The following is a 15501-nucleotide window of genomic DNA, read 5'->3' as shown; positions in this document are numbered from 1 at the left end:
AATGTTGAAACGCTGCTGATTGCACTGCCTTCAACCAGCCAAACTGTTTGTTTTTCATCATACTTTGCTGACTGTTATTTGATATTTAGTGCGGTTAGTTACTTACTAATTTCCCAGTTAAGTTCTTATGTTTCCCGTATCACAGCCCTCCTATGTTTGGTAGCCTTGGCTTTCCACAGATATGGCTAATTTGATATCACTAGGAAAATTTACACTACCTCTCACACGGTAGAGGTGTAAAGGCCTCTTACTTTACGTACTGAATGTTAGATATCACCTGCAACTAATCTACTTCATGCTGCCAGTTTTAGGAAAACCCTTTCCATAATAGCCTGTTGCGTGCACGTCAAATGGTATCTTGGTGACAAGAAATCTCGCCCAACAGATAAATGACACACATCAAAACGATACGTCAATATGCCACGAATGAGGTTACTTTAGAGTGTTGACGGACTAAGCTAACACTGCAGAATGTAGTTATGAAAGTTATGCTTTAGACGAAGTGACATTCAGCAGTTACAGGCTTCGTTTAATATACATTGCTGTCAGATAACAAAAGAATGACTAAGAAAAAGAAGCAAGTTCTTAAATTCATTTGAAAACCGCGATCCCACAGCTCTCGACATGTATAAGGCTGCAGACTAGAAAATAATTTAAATTGCGCCCAATGAACAAACGAACGATTGAATATAGAATGTGTAATGACCAATGCAATATTCCAGAGGAACCTCGTTCACCAGTTGCATTCATGTGGGAGATCACGGGACGTCCCGGGACAAATAGATGATCTGATATAGGATTTTATAAGGTTTGGGAATTTGGCCAAGAAGTTTAACAAGTCGATACTCTTATGCATATGAATGATATTGACATTCACATAAACACACTGCAGGCAGCTCAATGGATATTCCATATGTAACGTTAAACTATAGAAATGGGCTCACGTGCTGGAAACAAATCGAGGACAACTTGGCAAGGGGAAACTAACACCCGCTGTCATTGATGCCATTGATACGGCAGGAACTATAGATTTCCAGTATATTTCTGGTCTGGTGAATTCTAGAGTTTTGTCTAAGTAAGCCTCCGGTGAACTCTTTTTATAGATAAGTACACAAGCGGCCATAATATACTCAGCAGCAAAAGAAACGTCAGTACGAATTCAAAATTACACCTTGTAATCAAGTCATTAGAGAAATGGACATAACAAGCGGATCAAAAACATTTTTGTGTACAATATCTTGACACATCAATGAATAACGCAGCACAATTTCAAGACATTACGGGAACGTTTGCAGTCCATTCAGACTCTTGAGTTCAGTATCTAGTGTGACCACCACGAGCGGAAATAACTGCATGGAGTGCACCAATTGATTAATGAAGGCCATTGGCACCTGGAACCACACTCTGAGAAAGGTGCCGCTGAAATGTGGTATGACGTGGGGTCTGAGAGCTTGGTCGATGTGGCGCACCGCTGGGATGCCGCCTCCTCTCCCTGGACCAAGGTTCTAGAACACCACAGGACCCCACTCTCTGGTTCAGGCCTATTCCACCCCATACCATGATGCTTGCACCTCCCCATGAGTCTCTTTCCATAACACATTGGTCTGAGTAACGCTGGCCACGTCGTCACCATATTCTTGTTCTGCCATCTGCAGTTGATACGCAGTACCGACTCTCATCTGTGAACAGAACAGTTCTCCATTGCCTGTATTGCCAGTTTTGGTGTTGTAGGGCAAACTGTAGACGTTCACGCCGATGACGAGCGGTGCGGATAGGTCCACGTAAGGTCTACGGCAATGGAGGTTCCCGCTGTTAAGACGTCGGCGTACCGTATCAGTACTGTTTGGTCTTCCGTGTGTTCCCACTGTCTGGCGTGCTGTTTCGGATGCCTGCATGAAGGGATTCTGTACATGCTGGCGGTCTTGTCGTCTTGTGGTTAAACGTTGCTGCAGCCTGTAGCTGGTCCGAACGTTGATCTGGAATTGATAGGCAACGGCTTGTGCAGTGTGGCCAGCTTCAAGTCTTCCTAGCGCCTGGTTCCCCTGAGCTGTCGTGAGTCGAGGCATCCTGCTGACGTTGTAATGTGAATGTTTCAACCAGGTATGGGGGTGCATGTTATAGGGCCGGTCCTTGTGAACAGCACGTGCAGCATGAGTTGCATGAAAAACATGGAGAACACTGTACCATCTCCGAGCTCAGGTTGCGTGTTTGAGACCATTTCCTGAGTTTGGGAAGGAATGTCTTTGCCCAGGAAAAGTTGGAGATGTTGTCAAAAATATACAATGAAAACATTAAATGAGTTAACAGTTATCCGTTTCTGCGAAGGAAAATTCCAAACTGACGTTTCTTTTGCTACTTAGTATATATTAAAACATGGGTAATACTGTTGATAAAGAAATATTTCTCTGTTCATATCATAAGTGGACTCACGGCCAGGGATGCGGCATAAAACCATACTCATGCATTCTCTCACTCATACATTGGGTTTGTTTGGTCTTAAAGATAATGTAGATCATGCAAGAACATTCTAAAAATTGTTGCCACGGCGATGCCAAGAAATGTATGTATGTTTCAGATATTTCTAGTTTGATACGTTTCTGAGTGAAAACTCTTTTGCCAATAATTATATAATCTGTCACGAAGAAAAAACAACATCTTAATTTATACATCTACACAATATAGATGATAAACTTTCTACGGTGTCTTTCTATTGATGCCTTATAGTGGGACCAGGCAGCATGGTGGTTAAAGTGTTTTCTCGAACGTGCTGTGATATTGTTGGAAACTTCCCCACAGTAAACCCATACTCAGTCATTGCGTTATCCCGCGAGTTTGTAAGGCGTGGAAAAACACGTACGTACAACAGTCCCACATGTCACATATGCCACTGACAATCCTTTAGGTTTGTAATCTGATACAACTTTGCAAATACATTGTACCATGATTGATCGTGTTATTTTACGTCAAAAGTAATTATGACATGTGTTTGTTAAACACTTGATATTGTACCAGGCAGACGCCATCAACTTTTGACACAAAATTATTATTGGAGTAAATCGGAAACAGGAAAAATCGGTGTCGAACGTCCTCAGGTTTCATAGGTCGTAAAGAGACAACACTGAAATGGAACACTGAAAGCCTGACATATCAGGATGTCTGTATATTCAGAGCAATATTTAACTTTCGCTCAGCTGGATACAGTGTAGTTTCAGTTGTAAATGGAGGACATTGTATTTAGACCTGTAAATACTCAAGTCCAGTGAATCCACTGCAGCTCACGACAGACTTCTCAGTTTTGAAAAGGAGTATCAGCTTTTCCGAGTGTGTGTGGATTATTTCACTTACGACATGTGCACATTATGAATATGTTGCATTGTGGTAGCGAGGTGTATTTTAATGGGGGCGGTTGGGTAGCCTAATGGTTAAAGCGTTGGCTCGTCACGCCGAAGACCCGGGTTCGAATCGCCACATGGGCACAATGTGTTAAGCCCATTTCTGGTGTTCCCCCGCCGTGATGTTGCTGGAATATTGCTAAAAGCGGCGTAAAACCAAACTCAGTCAGTGTATTTTAATGCCTGTGAGTCAAAATTAAATTTTACCAGATGACTTATTTTGACTTTCCAACAATCAGCCTGAACTAAAGATCGAAGCAGGTGACACATTCAAGCCTTTCATCTGTGACTATATGTGGACATACATGACTGACACATACTAACGCCACTGTATTGATTTTTATTATGACAAACCTGTTCTTGTGTTTCTCAATACAATTTGATGGTTGTTTGTTTATTGTGTGTGGTCATATACTAACTTTACATGATGCTGTTTCTGTTCGTATACATTTTGGGCTAACCTTCGATATTCAAAGTGGGAATGAACAATATTGGAATACTATCAGTATGAGAGACCTGTCCCTGCGTCTGAATCACTGTTTACAGAACTTCACCTCCCCCTAGACGTGCTCAGTTTGATATCACTGAGCGACCTGCTCCAGGTCTCAAACATTAGCAGTGTATCTTCGCTGCACTCCATCAATGTCCACTTATGTTATGTGCCCGAGATTGTTAGATATCACTTGTAATTTTGCCTCTTGTTATTGTCAGTGTGAGATAAGAAAACCCCCAAAAGACAGCAGTAATTACTATCGACTTCCGCCCACGTCAAATCCTACCCTGATGACTGGTAAATCTAGCCCAATAGATACCTCTTCACTAAGACACGCATCAGTATGATAGATCTGTGATGATTATCAGAAGAATCGAACTACCTTAGAGAGCTTGGAGACTGATCTTTCACGAGAAGAGTATTCCTGAAATATACGTCTGAAATATACGTTTTACTTTGAGGTCAGTATCATGACTGTCTCGAATGTATTTACACAAAAGAGACATTGCTGTTATTGATACTGGAATAAACAATCAACTAACAGTAAAGTCTTGGATTAATATAGTCCTCGTTTTACTTTCGATGAGGAATCGAATTGTCCGTCTGGACTTTACAGATAGATAAACCGAAGCCTCTGCGGGCCAACAGCCAGATGTTCGTACGTACTGATTCATGATTCAGCTCAGACCAAATAAGCCCCTGTGTTGCTCTTTTATGCAAACAATTTTCAGAGAGCTGCCTTATCTAACAAACTCTCGTACGACCAAGTCTGTTCTGTTTCTCAACAGTAACCAGGAGCAGTAACCCAGTTTATGCGTGTAATGTGCCATTGTCTTTGTCAACCAGAAATGTGTAGGTGAAAGAATTCGTTATGAAACCAACAAGCAGTAACGAAATGTTAAACAAAAAGCCACGAAATTACAATAGCAGTAAAGAATAGTGTGACAGTACAAACTGAATGGCAGTAAAATTCAATGGCAATATATTAAGCAAGCAGTCCTTACAACAATAACGGCAGTGGTAATATTCACCTTGCAGCAACATTGGTCATCACCTTGCAGCAACATTGGTCAAGCTTCCTAAACTGACCTTGGCTTCGAGTCCAGAGTGAAAAGTGTTATTCACACTGCTAGTCTTCATTTAATGTATACCCGTGAAGATCCGGGTTAGAATATTGATCTTCAGTAACCCATGCTTGTCGTAAGAGGCGACTGACGGGATCGGGTGTTCAGGCTGTTGCTGTTGATCACTGGGTTGTCTGGTTCAGACTCGAGTATTTACGGACCGCCGCCATATAGCTGGAATATTGCTGAGTGCGGCGTAAAACTAAACTCACTAACTCACTTCATGTAATGTAAAATGCATGTGGGTGTGCCAATTAGTCTAATTACCTAGTGGAAGGTTCGATCTCATTTTGTAATAGTGTAGTTGTTCTAGAAACTTCCAGATTACTCTTGGCTCCCAGTCTAAACATAGCAAGAGTCACGGCACTGCCCTCTACAGAATCACAACATAAACAATTTAGTATGTATACAACATTGTTTTACAACGAACCACACTGTCACGAAACTCTCCCTACCAATGTCTGAAAAGGACAACTTTACATTAATCTTTAACCATTTGCTTCAATCTACAGGTATGCCGACGAGGTGTTTTTTGAATTTATGTAGCAATGACTTGAAAGGAGGTCCTGAATTATTTTTTTACCAGCCACATGGCGGTGGCATGTAAATGGACGCGGAAGGACATGACAGACCATTCATAACACATACAACGATCAGCTTTCTGGGTACCATGATATGCAATCGCTCAAGTGAGAGAACCTGACCAATCTGTCCATTAGGTCACATCCTACGCCCAGCATATCTCATATTCCATATGAGGCTAAATCTACTATGAGTAGTTGAACTGCAGACATATCTTGGTCATCTACATTCTACCTTTGTGCAGTATATAGAGAAACAAACGGCTGACGTCCACGGACACACTGTAGAATTAAGAATTAAATTATTAATTGAATGTAATAGCGCCTTAAGATTGGACACTTTTTCATCTGAAAGATCATACACTAAAGTTCCCTGGTCACCGGGCCTTAGCCCTGTTTCAGGAAGCGATCTTAGCGCTACGACTGTCGTAACACTATGTTAAAGTATAGGAGATACGATAGTCGTAGCGCTATGATCGCTTTGTGTAACGCGGCCCTGGTCCTCAGATCATTTACGACCTTCTTAAGACTGACATGTGGTGCTCCTGACCTCTAATGTTTTGTGACACTGGGATACCTCTATATAATTAATAGGCTGACATGTGTTTGTTTGAACACCAGGATGGAAACCAAATCAATATCATAAATGTATTATCTTCCATAATGAAACCTTCTTAATTTGTATTGATAAAAATAATAACATTTGCGTGCAAACATATTATCCCCTTGGGCATGTCAAAGACCTGCGATGGTGCGACTGAATCCCAGGTGATTAAACAAAATACGCAGTCAGTCAGCCTGTTTCAGTTCCACAGGGCTCAGGTTGGTTAGATCCTCCCTGTGGATGACACATCTGGCTCCAGTTTTATAATGAAATATCCCTGACTGAAAGAGCAACCTGCAGCTGCACATTGTAAAATTTAGCGGATGAAGTTCTTCTCGTACAAGGACGTCAACACTCGTGAGGCTGTACGTCTTGTTGAACATACCCAGTTGATGTAACAGAAACGGAATTATCGGCTTACCACGTTTAGATGGACAGCAAACTAATGTCAAACTTCAATATCAAACAATACCCAGTGTATCAACAGAAGTATATTCCATTTGGTGTAAAGGGCCAAATACTTGTAAAAATCATAAAAATGAATTGCTAAAATCACTTATGACACCAGGTGTCCGAGAAAATCTTCTCCGAAATAGGCTGCACATACAAAGAGATGGTGTCCCTGAGGATTATGTTGAATAAAGAAGCCACCAACTTTATACGAAGTAATACGTTGACAACCAAAATTAGGCTTACAATTTTTCAGGCACCCTTACAATAACAGAACCCAGCCAAACTTGGTTGCCGAGCGAGACTGGTTAAGTGAAGCCAACTCATATCCTGTAAAACAGAGCTCTCATCGACATCATTTGAACTTTTTATGCAGCTTCTATCCTGAAAAACGAATACTGACATTTTTTATTGACAAGAGATTCTTTCATTTCGTGATTCGATGTTACATATACAGATTGATGTACCGTTGCCCAACAGGAATGAACAGAATTGAGCAACACAAGTTGTGCATAAAATGGTTCTATACTGCACTTCTAAAATGTCACTCAAAGAACATGTATTTTCTTCCCTGATCATGATTATAACAACATATGTGCTTGGTAATTCAGTATTATGTTCAGTGGCACTCACCACATACTAATGTTATTGTGCAGACAATGTGTTGTCCTTTCAACAAGCAAGGGGATAATCTAGACTCAATTTTCGTGATATTTGCCTTGATATAATAACGATAACTACTCAGATTAACAACGCAGAAATGTTACGAATCTTTTTCATACTTTGTTCTCAAACAAAATATAAGCTTATATCGAATTATTGATATACATCATCGAAATCTATCGTCCAACCCGTGTCTTGAGGTCTGAGAAAAGAGGCAGCCTGAAAATGCCAGCTACAAAAAACATCCACTGGAAACAGAGCTTTCAGTGCTGCTGCACCAGTTTTGTGGAACTCTCTGCCAGTTGAACTTAGATCAGTATCTTCCCTGGAAGCATTTAGGAGCCAACTAAAACTCATCTCTTTCTAGCTACCTGCTAGTTTCTCCACTTTCTCTGCACAGCGCCACTGAGCAACATTGGTTGGACATTAGGCGCTTAAACTAATGCATTATTATTATTATTATTATATTATAACGAGTGCTATATGTCACTGTTCGGCGTGAATGAGAGAAAAAAATATTAGGTAACAGTGCAGTTAAAACTATTCAAGCTTTATCCAGAAGGCGTAAAGAATGGATTTTCTGCACGACATGTGCGGACAAAGATCTCCCTGTATATAAATAATTCAATAGATGGCACACAGACGGATGCTTATACAAGTGAAGTAAGTAGTTATAGTTATGGCAACAATTACTTGTTGTCATATTTCACATTGTTTTAATTTCAAAAATAATGTTCAGAGAGGGAATTACTAAGCTTCCACTGCAAATCTCCTTTTAACAACCGACTCTCACACAAACACTCTATTGTAAACGAATAAATAGTAGCTGTTGTGAATAATGTTCTACCCCCTCCAGATGTGATGCTTCACAATCAGCAAAATCTAAGCTTCACAACCAAATCCAATTCTGTGGCGTCTAACGACAGCAATGAAGTGTTGAGGATCTTTTATGATTATGTCCGACTTTGGTTCTTTCACAAATGTAACTATCTCAATTGTGATTCTGAATTCAGTCTAACCAGGAGTAGCACAGTGCACAAAAGCGTTAGTGTTTGGTGATACATGGATTACAGAACATAATGTTTATGAACGTTATTTAACGAAATATAAAATGACATGCCTTATAAATATGTAACATAGACATGGGCCAAGGTAAAGCTAAAAAGGGTTTAACCAAACTGTGAGGAGTACACATTGGCTACCTGTAGGCAGTGTCACCAAAATGGTGTCGTCTCTACCAGCAACTCCCACAAGATGTACAGTCCCTAGTATGGTGATCTACCTTCAGTTGTTGGCAATCTATAGCCTGTTTTTATTTTGTATTGCCATTTATAAGTAAAATATTGTAGATTTAATTACTAGTCTTAAATTTGCACCTGTGATAGTCTAGTTATTTGACTGTCCTTCGTTGACAGGTGTTTTATAATGTAATTATGTTTATTGTTAATTTATAACTTTTTAAGTCACAATATGGCTGCAATATTGCCGATGTGACTATAAATTTTAACTCACTCACTCACAACTATACTGATATACAAAAGAAAGTACACACCTGGTGTTTTGAGACTATTAAAACAAGGTAAATATTTTGCTAGCAATGTTTCAATTGGGTAAAATATCTATGGTGTCATTGCAACACGTACACAATGTTTGTGACTTGTGAGTCGCGATCAAAACACTTTTCTAAATATTACGCCGTTTTCAGGAAAACATTTGACCAAATCACCAGATGTGTACGTCAGTTTAATTCCTCATTTTACTGATACTTGTTTCAGCAATTTGCAAGGCAGACTGGTGTCTGAAGGAACCTGACATTCCTTCCTTCTTTTTTTATGTCCTTGATATAATGTTCAGGACTTAATTCAGTAGGAACAAACGTAGGTGTTTGGTTATATATTGTCCCAACATACACACAGTACCGCATAAATGGTAATTGTTCGTGAACTGATCGTTTAAGAAATAGCAAAAGCATACAAAATTCTTTCAAGTGATGTACCCCAACGCACTAGGGTATGTGCTCCGGTGGTATAACGATATATCTCACAATGTTCCCAGCAGAAACATCGACCCAGTTAAACGATAAGTCTTTCCAGTGATGGCTTCAAACATATTACAATGTAGCCCAGAGTGTCATTTTTTCCTCATACCATCCCCTCCTATCGTTTTATTTGACCCTAGGGATTTCATAAGGGATTTTTACTCTCACTGGTACTCTTAAATACCGAAGGGAAATTGTACTTGATTTGAAAAAACACTTAACCTTGGTCCTCTAATTCACGGAAGTGCTCTTTTCGGAGACTTCATCGGTAGGATGCCCTTATTGAGAAGGTTCAGCATGAGTCAAGATCGTTCTATAACAGTAACAATTAGACTCAATAGAATTCCTTTTTCTCCAGATAGCGTTAGATCAACTCATTGTTGGAATTTCAAGTAGTTTAACAAGGATGTCTGACTAAGCTTAACCAAGCAAGTGGAATTATGTTTTGTTATGGTAAGCATCGATGCATTATTCCAGCAGTCGGGGCGGCGGTTTACAAAGCTCTTGAGAGTCATTCATGGTACATCTGGTGCTATTAACTACTTACCCAGTTTCGTTATGGTTAATGTGAACCGCTAAACATGAAGCATCAGACTCTGAAAATGACCAGTCTCGAGTATTCCCAGATACAGATATATTACTGGCTACAATGTTTATCAACACAGCAAAACATTCTCCCTTCACTGGACTTGAAGAGACTCGTTTTTGGCTTTGGAAGTGTTGAGCCATAAAACGAATACTAATGCATACTATTTAAGAGGCATAACTATGGAAACCAACTGGGAGCGACCAAACTATGGAATATCAAATAGCCACACAAATCATAATCCTGAAACAATTCTAGTATTCTACACAAGGCTGTATCTGAATTATCAAACCAAAGTTTCAAGGGAACCAAACAAACTGAATCCAGCTGACCGGAACAAACATTCGGATTGTTGAGGTATTTTTGAACCTAACGTTTACATGAAGAATGGATCAGGATTTTTATAATTTGATGTCATCTGTTTCATTTGTGCTGTCTGTATCGATTGAGGGCGGTTGGGTAGCCTAGTGGTTAAAACATCCGCTCTTCACGCTCAAGACCCGGGTTCGATTCCCCACATGTGTACAATGTGTGAAGCCCATTTCTGGTGTCCCCCGACGTGATATTGTTGGATCTTTGCTAAAACGGCGTAAAACATACTCACTCACTCACTCACTGTGTATCAATTGATGTTATGTGTGTTGGTTGTTGTTATCTGTGAAGTTATTGCCCAAAGTATTGAACCTATAAAACCAGTATCCCATCCACATCCCTCCCCCCCCAGCATCACGAGCCATATGTATTTATGTATCGTAAGTTCTGTGAATCAAAGTGGCATTTTCACAACATGAGGTTGTTAAATATTTTATTTATTTGTTTACCACAGCGTTATGATTCATTTTGTCTTTGTGCATGAACAAGTTGTAAACGACTGATAATCAACTTTGGGGTAATTTAGCAACGAAATTCAACTAGTCGATACTTCTATGCGATTAGATTCCCGTAAATGATATTGGCATTCATATAGAACACTGCAGGCAACTCATTAGATTTTCCATATTTAATATTACACAACAGAGCATAGATCAAATTGTTGAGAATAGTCAAGAGGAACATGGCATGGGTAAAGTAACACCTGCTGTTATTGCTGCCATTGACACGCATGGAACTATAGATTTATAGTCTAATTACCTGTTTGATGAAGTCTAGCAGTTTTGTCAGGATTAATCTCAGACAATATTTAAACTATCTTATTTATAATTACATATACGGTCAAAATACATTAACAATACTGTTGATAAAGATGTGAAAATATTTCTCTATTCATACCATAAGTGACACATGACCAGAAAAGCGGCATAAATCCAAACCATTCATTCTCTCACTCATTCCTGGAGTCGACTTGGCCTTAAAACACAAGGTAGATCATGTCAACCTTTTTAACTTTGATGCCATGGCAATGCTAAGAAGTATATGTTCTATTTGGGATTACACTTTCTCAGTAAAGTACAGATTCTAATACTTTTGGGGGGGGGTTGAGTCCCATCCGGGATACGAACCCACACTCTCAGAGTCGGCCACCTAATTGATGTCTGTATAATCTGAGAAATATTCCAATCTGGATACAGTGTAGTTTCAGTTGTATATCAGTGATATGGCATTCAGACCTGTAAATGCTCAAGTATAATCATATCCTTTAATGTCAGTAGTAATTATGACACGTGTTTGTCAAACACACCAACAGCTTTTGACATAAAGTAATACATTGAGTTAATCGAGATCCTAAGGTCAGGGAAAAATAACAACAGGTGGCATAGGTCGAAAATAGGTAAAAGTTGTATGAAATTTAAATTTAATTTTAATAGAACGCTGAAAGCCTGATATATGCCTGTATATTCTTAGCTTCAGGTAGTGCAGAGCAATATTCTAACCGTAGCTCACCTGCATAAAGTGTATATCAAGAACATTGCATTCAAACCTGTAAATACTCAAGTCTCGAACATGCAATTCTGTGTTTGATATTACAAGCACCTATCAACATTGCTGACAGAATGTCCCTTCAGGCTTCAATTTGGTGCCTTCGAAAGAGATATATTTGTTGAATGACAATTGTCAATTTGTGAATTGATTTCAGAAATCATAACCTTTTCGTTTTGTGTATTTTTTTCTGGAACTCCCTAATAGTGAAATATATACCTGGCATATCTTTCTCAGATGCAGATAACGGAACAGCCCCATAATCACCTTGACCAAGGACTTTTAAAATGTGAGCAATCACGTTGCCTTTAATGGTCGTGGCCATGGGTATTTAAACGTGATCAATCTCTTGCCCTTAAGGGATAAGCAGCCAACATGACTGTTGCTATTGGTGTTAGAACCACTGGAGACAGACCACTAAAGTTTGAAAAGTATCAGCATCTGTGTACATTAGTTCACTTCTCCGCTCGCACTTAAAGAATACGTTGCATTGTGGCAGTGAGATTGTTTAACACCTTTGAGACACAATATCGATCGGCTGAGAAATTCCACAAGGTGACCCGTATTTTATATTGTACTGTCTTCTTTGATTGGAATATTTTAACTTTGCTCGCTAGTTTTATAATTCTATCTGTTATTCTCTAGTCTTTTTACTGTCCATCGTCGACAGCTTTTAATCTTCAAAATGTTTCTACTTTTTATTGTATGGATTGTTTTCGTCACGATATGGCTGAGATATTGCCGATGTGACGTTAAATAGTAACTCACTCACTCACTCCACAAGGTGACATATTTCGACCTTCCAACAATTGTTCCTGAATTGAAGATCGAAGCAAGTGTCCCATTCTAGACTTTCAACTATGACTGTATGTGAATCGAACGTTCGTGAACGACACATACTTCAGTCGCTGTATTGACGTTTATGAAGATGAACCTGTTCTTGTGTTTCTCAAGAGATTTTGTCGATTGTTTGTTTATCGTTTGTGGTCATAAACTGATTTTACATGATGCTGTTTCTGTTCGTATCAATTTCTGGGGTAACCCTCGATATTCAGATTGGGAATGAACAATATTGGTTCAATATTATCAGTATGGTAGACCTGTTTACAGAACTCGCCCATTTTCATTTCACTGAGCAAACTGCTCTCCGCCTCAAATATTAGCTGTGCATCTAAGGGGCACTCAATCAATGTCTACTTGTTTCATGCATCAGAAATGGTTAGATATTACTTGTAACTAAGCCTCTTCTTATTGTCAGTTTGGGATACAAAACAAAACAACCAAAACAACTGTACAAATTGCATTATTACGCCCACATCAACTTCTATCTTGGCCCATGAGATAACGCTTTACCAAGACACACATCAGTTTGATTGATCTGTGATGATCATCAGAAGAAGCGAAATGCTTTAGACAGCTTAGGGACTAACCTTCGCGAGAAGAGCGTTCCTGAAATGTATGTCTGAAATATACGTTTTACTTTGAAGTCAGTATTATCACTGTCTCGAGTGAAATTACATAGTAAAGATAATTGTGCATCTGGGCTTAACATATAAACCGAGGCATCTGTGGGACAGCAGCCAGAAATTTGCCTTAGACCGAAATAAGCCCATTGTGCTGCTCTTTTATACAACCAATTTTCTGTAAGCTGCCTTATCCAATGCACTCCAGTACAATCATGTTTGTTATGCTTCTCAGCAGTAAACAGGATTAGTAACCACAATTTAAACGTGTTACCTGTCACTGTATATGTTAAACAGAAATGTGTAGGTGTAGAAATTCATGATGGAATGTATGTGCCACGTGTAAACAGGTAGTCTAATTACTCAGTGGAATGTTCTTCCCCATGCTGAAATTGTGTAGCTGTTCCAGAAGCTTTCAGATTACTCTTGACTCCCAGTCAAAATATAGTAACTATCACGGTATTGCCCGCTTCTGAGTCATCACAGCAGAAACAATTTAGTATAGATACAACATTGTTTTACAACGAACAACACTGACACACATCTCTCAATGTCTGTCACTACTATATATAGGGCTGGGAATTGGTTAAAATCTCTTACTTGATGATTGGTTCATTACAACCGATCAATCATCGAAAATAATTGGTTAGCGTCATGTATGAACTTTTCCTGATTATTTTTGTTAATGGACAAAAAAATACAGACAAAATCCATGTCGTTCTTTGGTGTTTTTGCAAATTGCACAAAATGCATTTGCAAATTTCACATCTTTAAAGGATGACTAGTAGGTTAGGAACATTAATTTGGAGTCTTTAAGATAAATTCAATCATGACTTGGAACAAGCTTGTAGTGGTCATAAAATGTAACAGACAAAACCAACCTTGTGAAAAATATTGTTAATGCAAACAAGTGTTCCAGAATTGTTTGTGTCGATTATGAGAAAACATGATCGATTGCTTGGTCGTTTAGTCACTGCGACCAATCTTCGAATTATTTCAATTAATCGGACCACCACTACTATATATACAGTCTGAGTGAGTTAATACTTATCGTCACATCGGCAATATTTCAGCCATATCGTGACGAGAACAATTAATGATTATATCATATATCAATAAAATTAGAAATTAAAACCTGTTTACGGAGAACGGTAAAACTACTAGTGTATCACAGATATCCATTTAAACTAGTAATTAAATCTAAAACACGTTAACTAGAAATGGCAAGACAATGTAAAACAGGCTATAGATTGCCAACAACTGAAGGTAGATCACCATACTAGAGACCATGGGAACTTACAGTACATTTGCTTCCTGCATGGACATATATACAGTCTGAGGACGACATCATCTTATTAACGTTTAATCATTTGCTTCAATCTACAGGCATGCTGTTTGTTGAACTTATAGTAATTTATACTACTAATAATAAGTTAATAATAATAGTGAATTGTGAATATGGCGCTATTTCCAAACATACGGATGTTCAAAGCGCACAATTTGGTTGAATATTAAGTCAGGGAGAGCTTGGCGGAAGAGGAAAGCTTTTAGTAGGGATTTGAAAGATGACAAGGTTTGAGAGTCTTTTAGTTCTTGGGGCAGATTATTGCGCTCAGTAGATGTGGCATATACAAATGATCTTTGGCCATAGCGGATAGCGTTTGTATTGGGAACAACAAGGAGAGACTTGGTCTGGGATCTGAGAGTGTGAGTAGGCTGGAAGATCTGAATAATGTTGCGGAGAGTGACAGGAGCTTGAACTTGATACGGAAGTGAACTGGAAGCCAGTGGAGAGATTTGGAGTGGAGTGATGTGTGCCTGTCTTGGAGCTAGAGATGAAATTCGTGAGGCTGTGTTTTGAACATGCTGAAGTCTGTTGATCAGATATTTGGGAGCATCAGTCAAGAGGCGTTACAGTAGGCAAGACGTAAGATGACGAGAGAGATATTGAGGGTTATAGTTGCTCTGGTGGTAAGGTGTTTCCTGGTAAAGTTCCCTAGGATGAAAAAGCAAGTTCTGAAGATATTACTAACATGGGCCACCACACTCAAATGTGACGCCAAGGTTCCTGAGCTGAGCTGGCAAGAGGAATCGGTGTTGCTCCAACTGTAATGCTGTCAAGCTGTGTGTTTTATGTGTGTGTTAGACTCACAGGCCCGGTTAAGCGTGCCTCTGTTTTCTCGTCGTTCA

Source organism: Haliotis rubra, unplaced genomic scaffold (assembly GCF_003918875.1).
Source record: "Haliotis rubra isolate DU_JTF1 unplaced genomic scaffold, ASM391887v1 Scf217, whole genome shotgun sequence".
Lineage (NCBI taxonomy): Eukaryota > Metazoa > Mollusca > Gastropoda > Lepetellida > Haliotidae > Haliotis > Haliotis rubra.
This window is presented reverse-complemented; position numbering follows the sequence as displayed.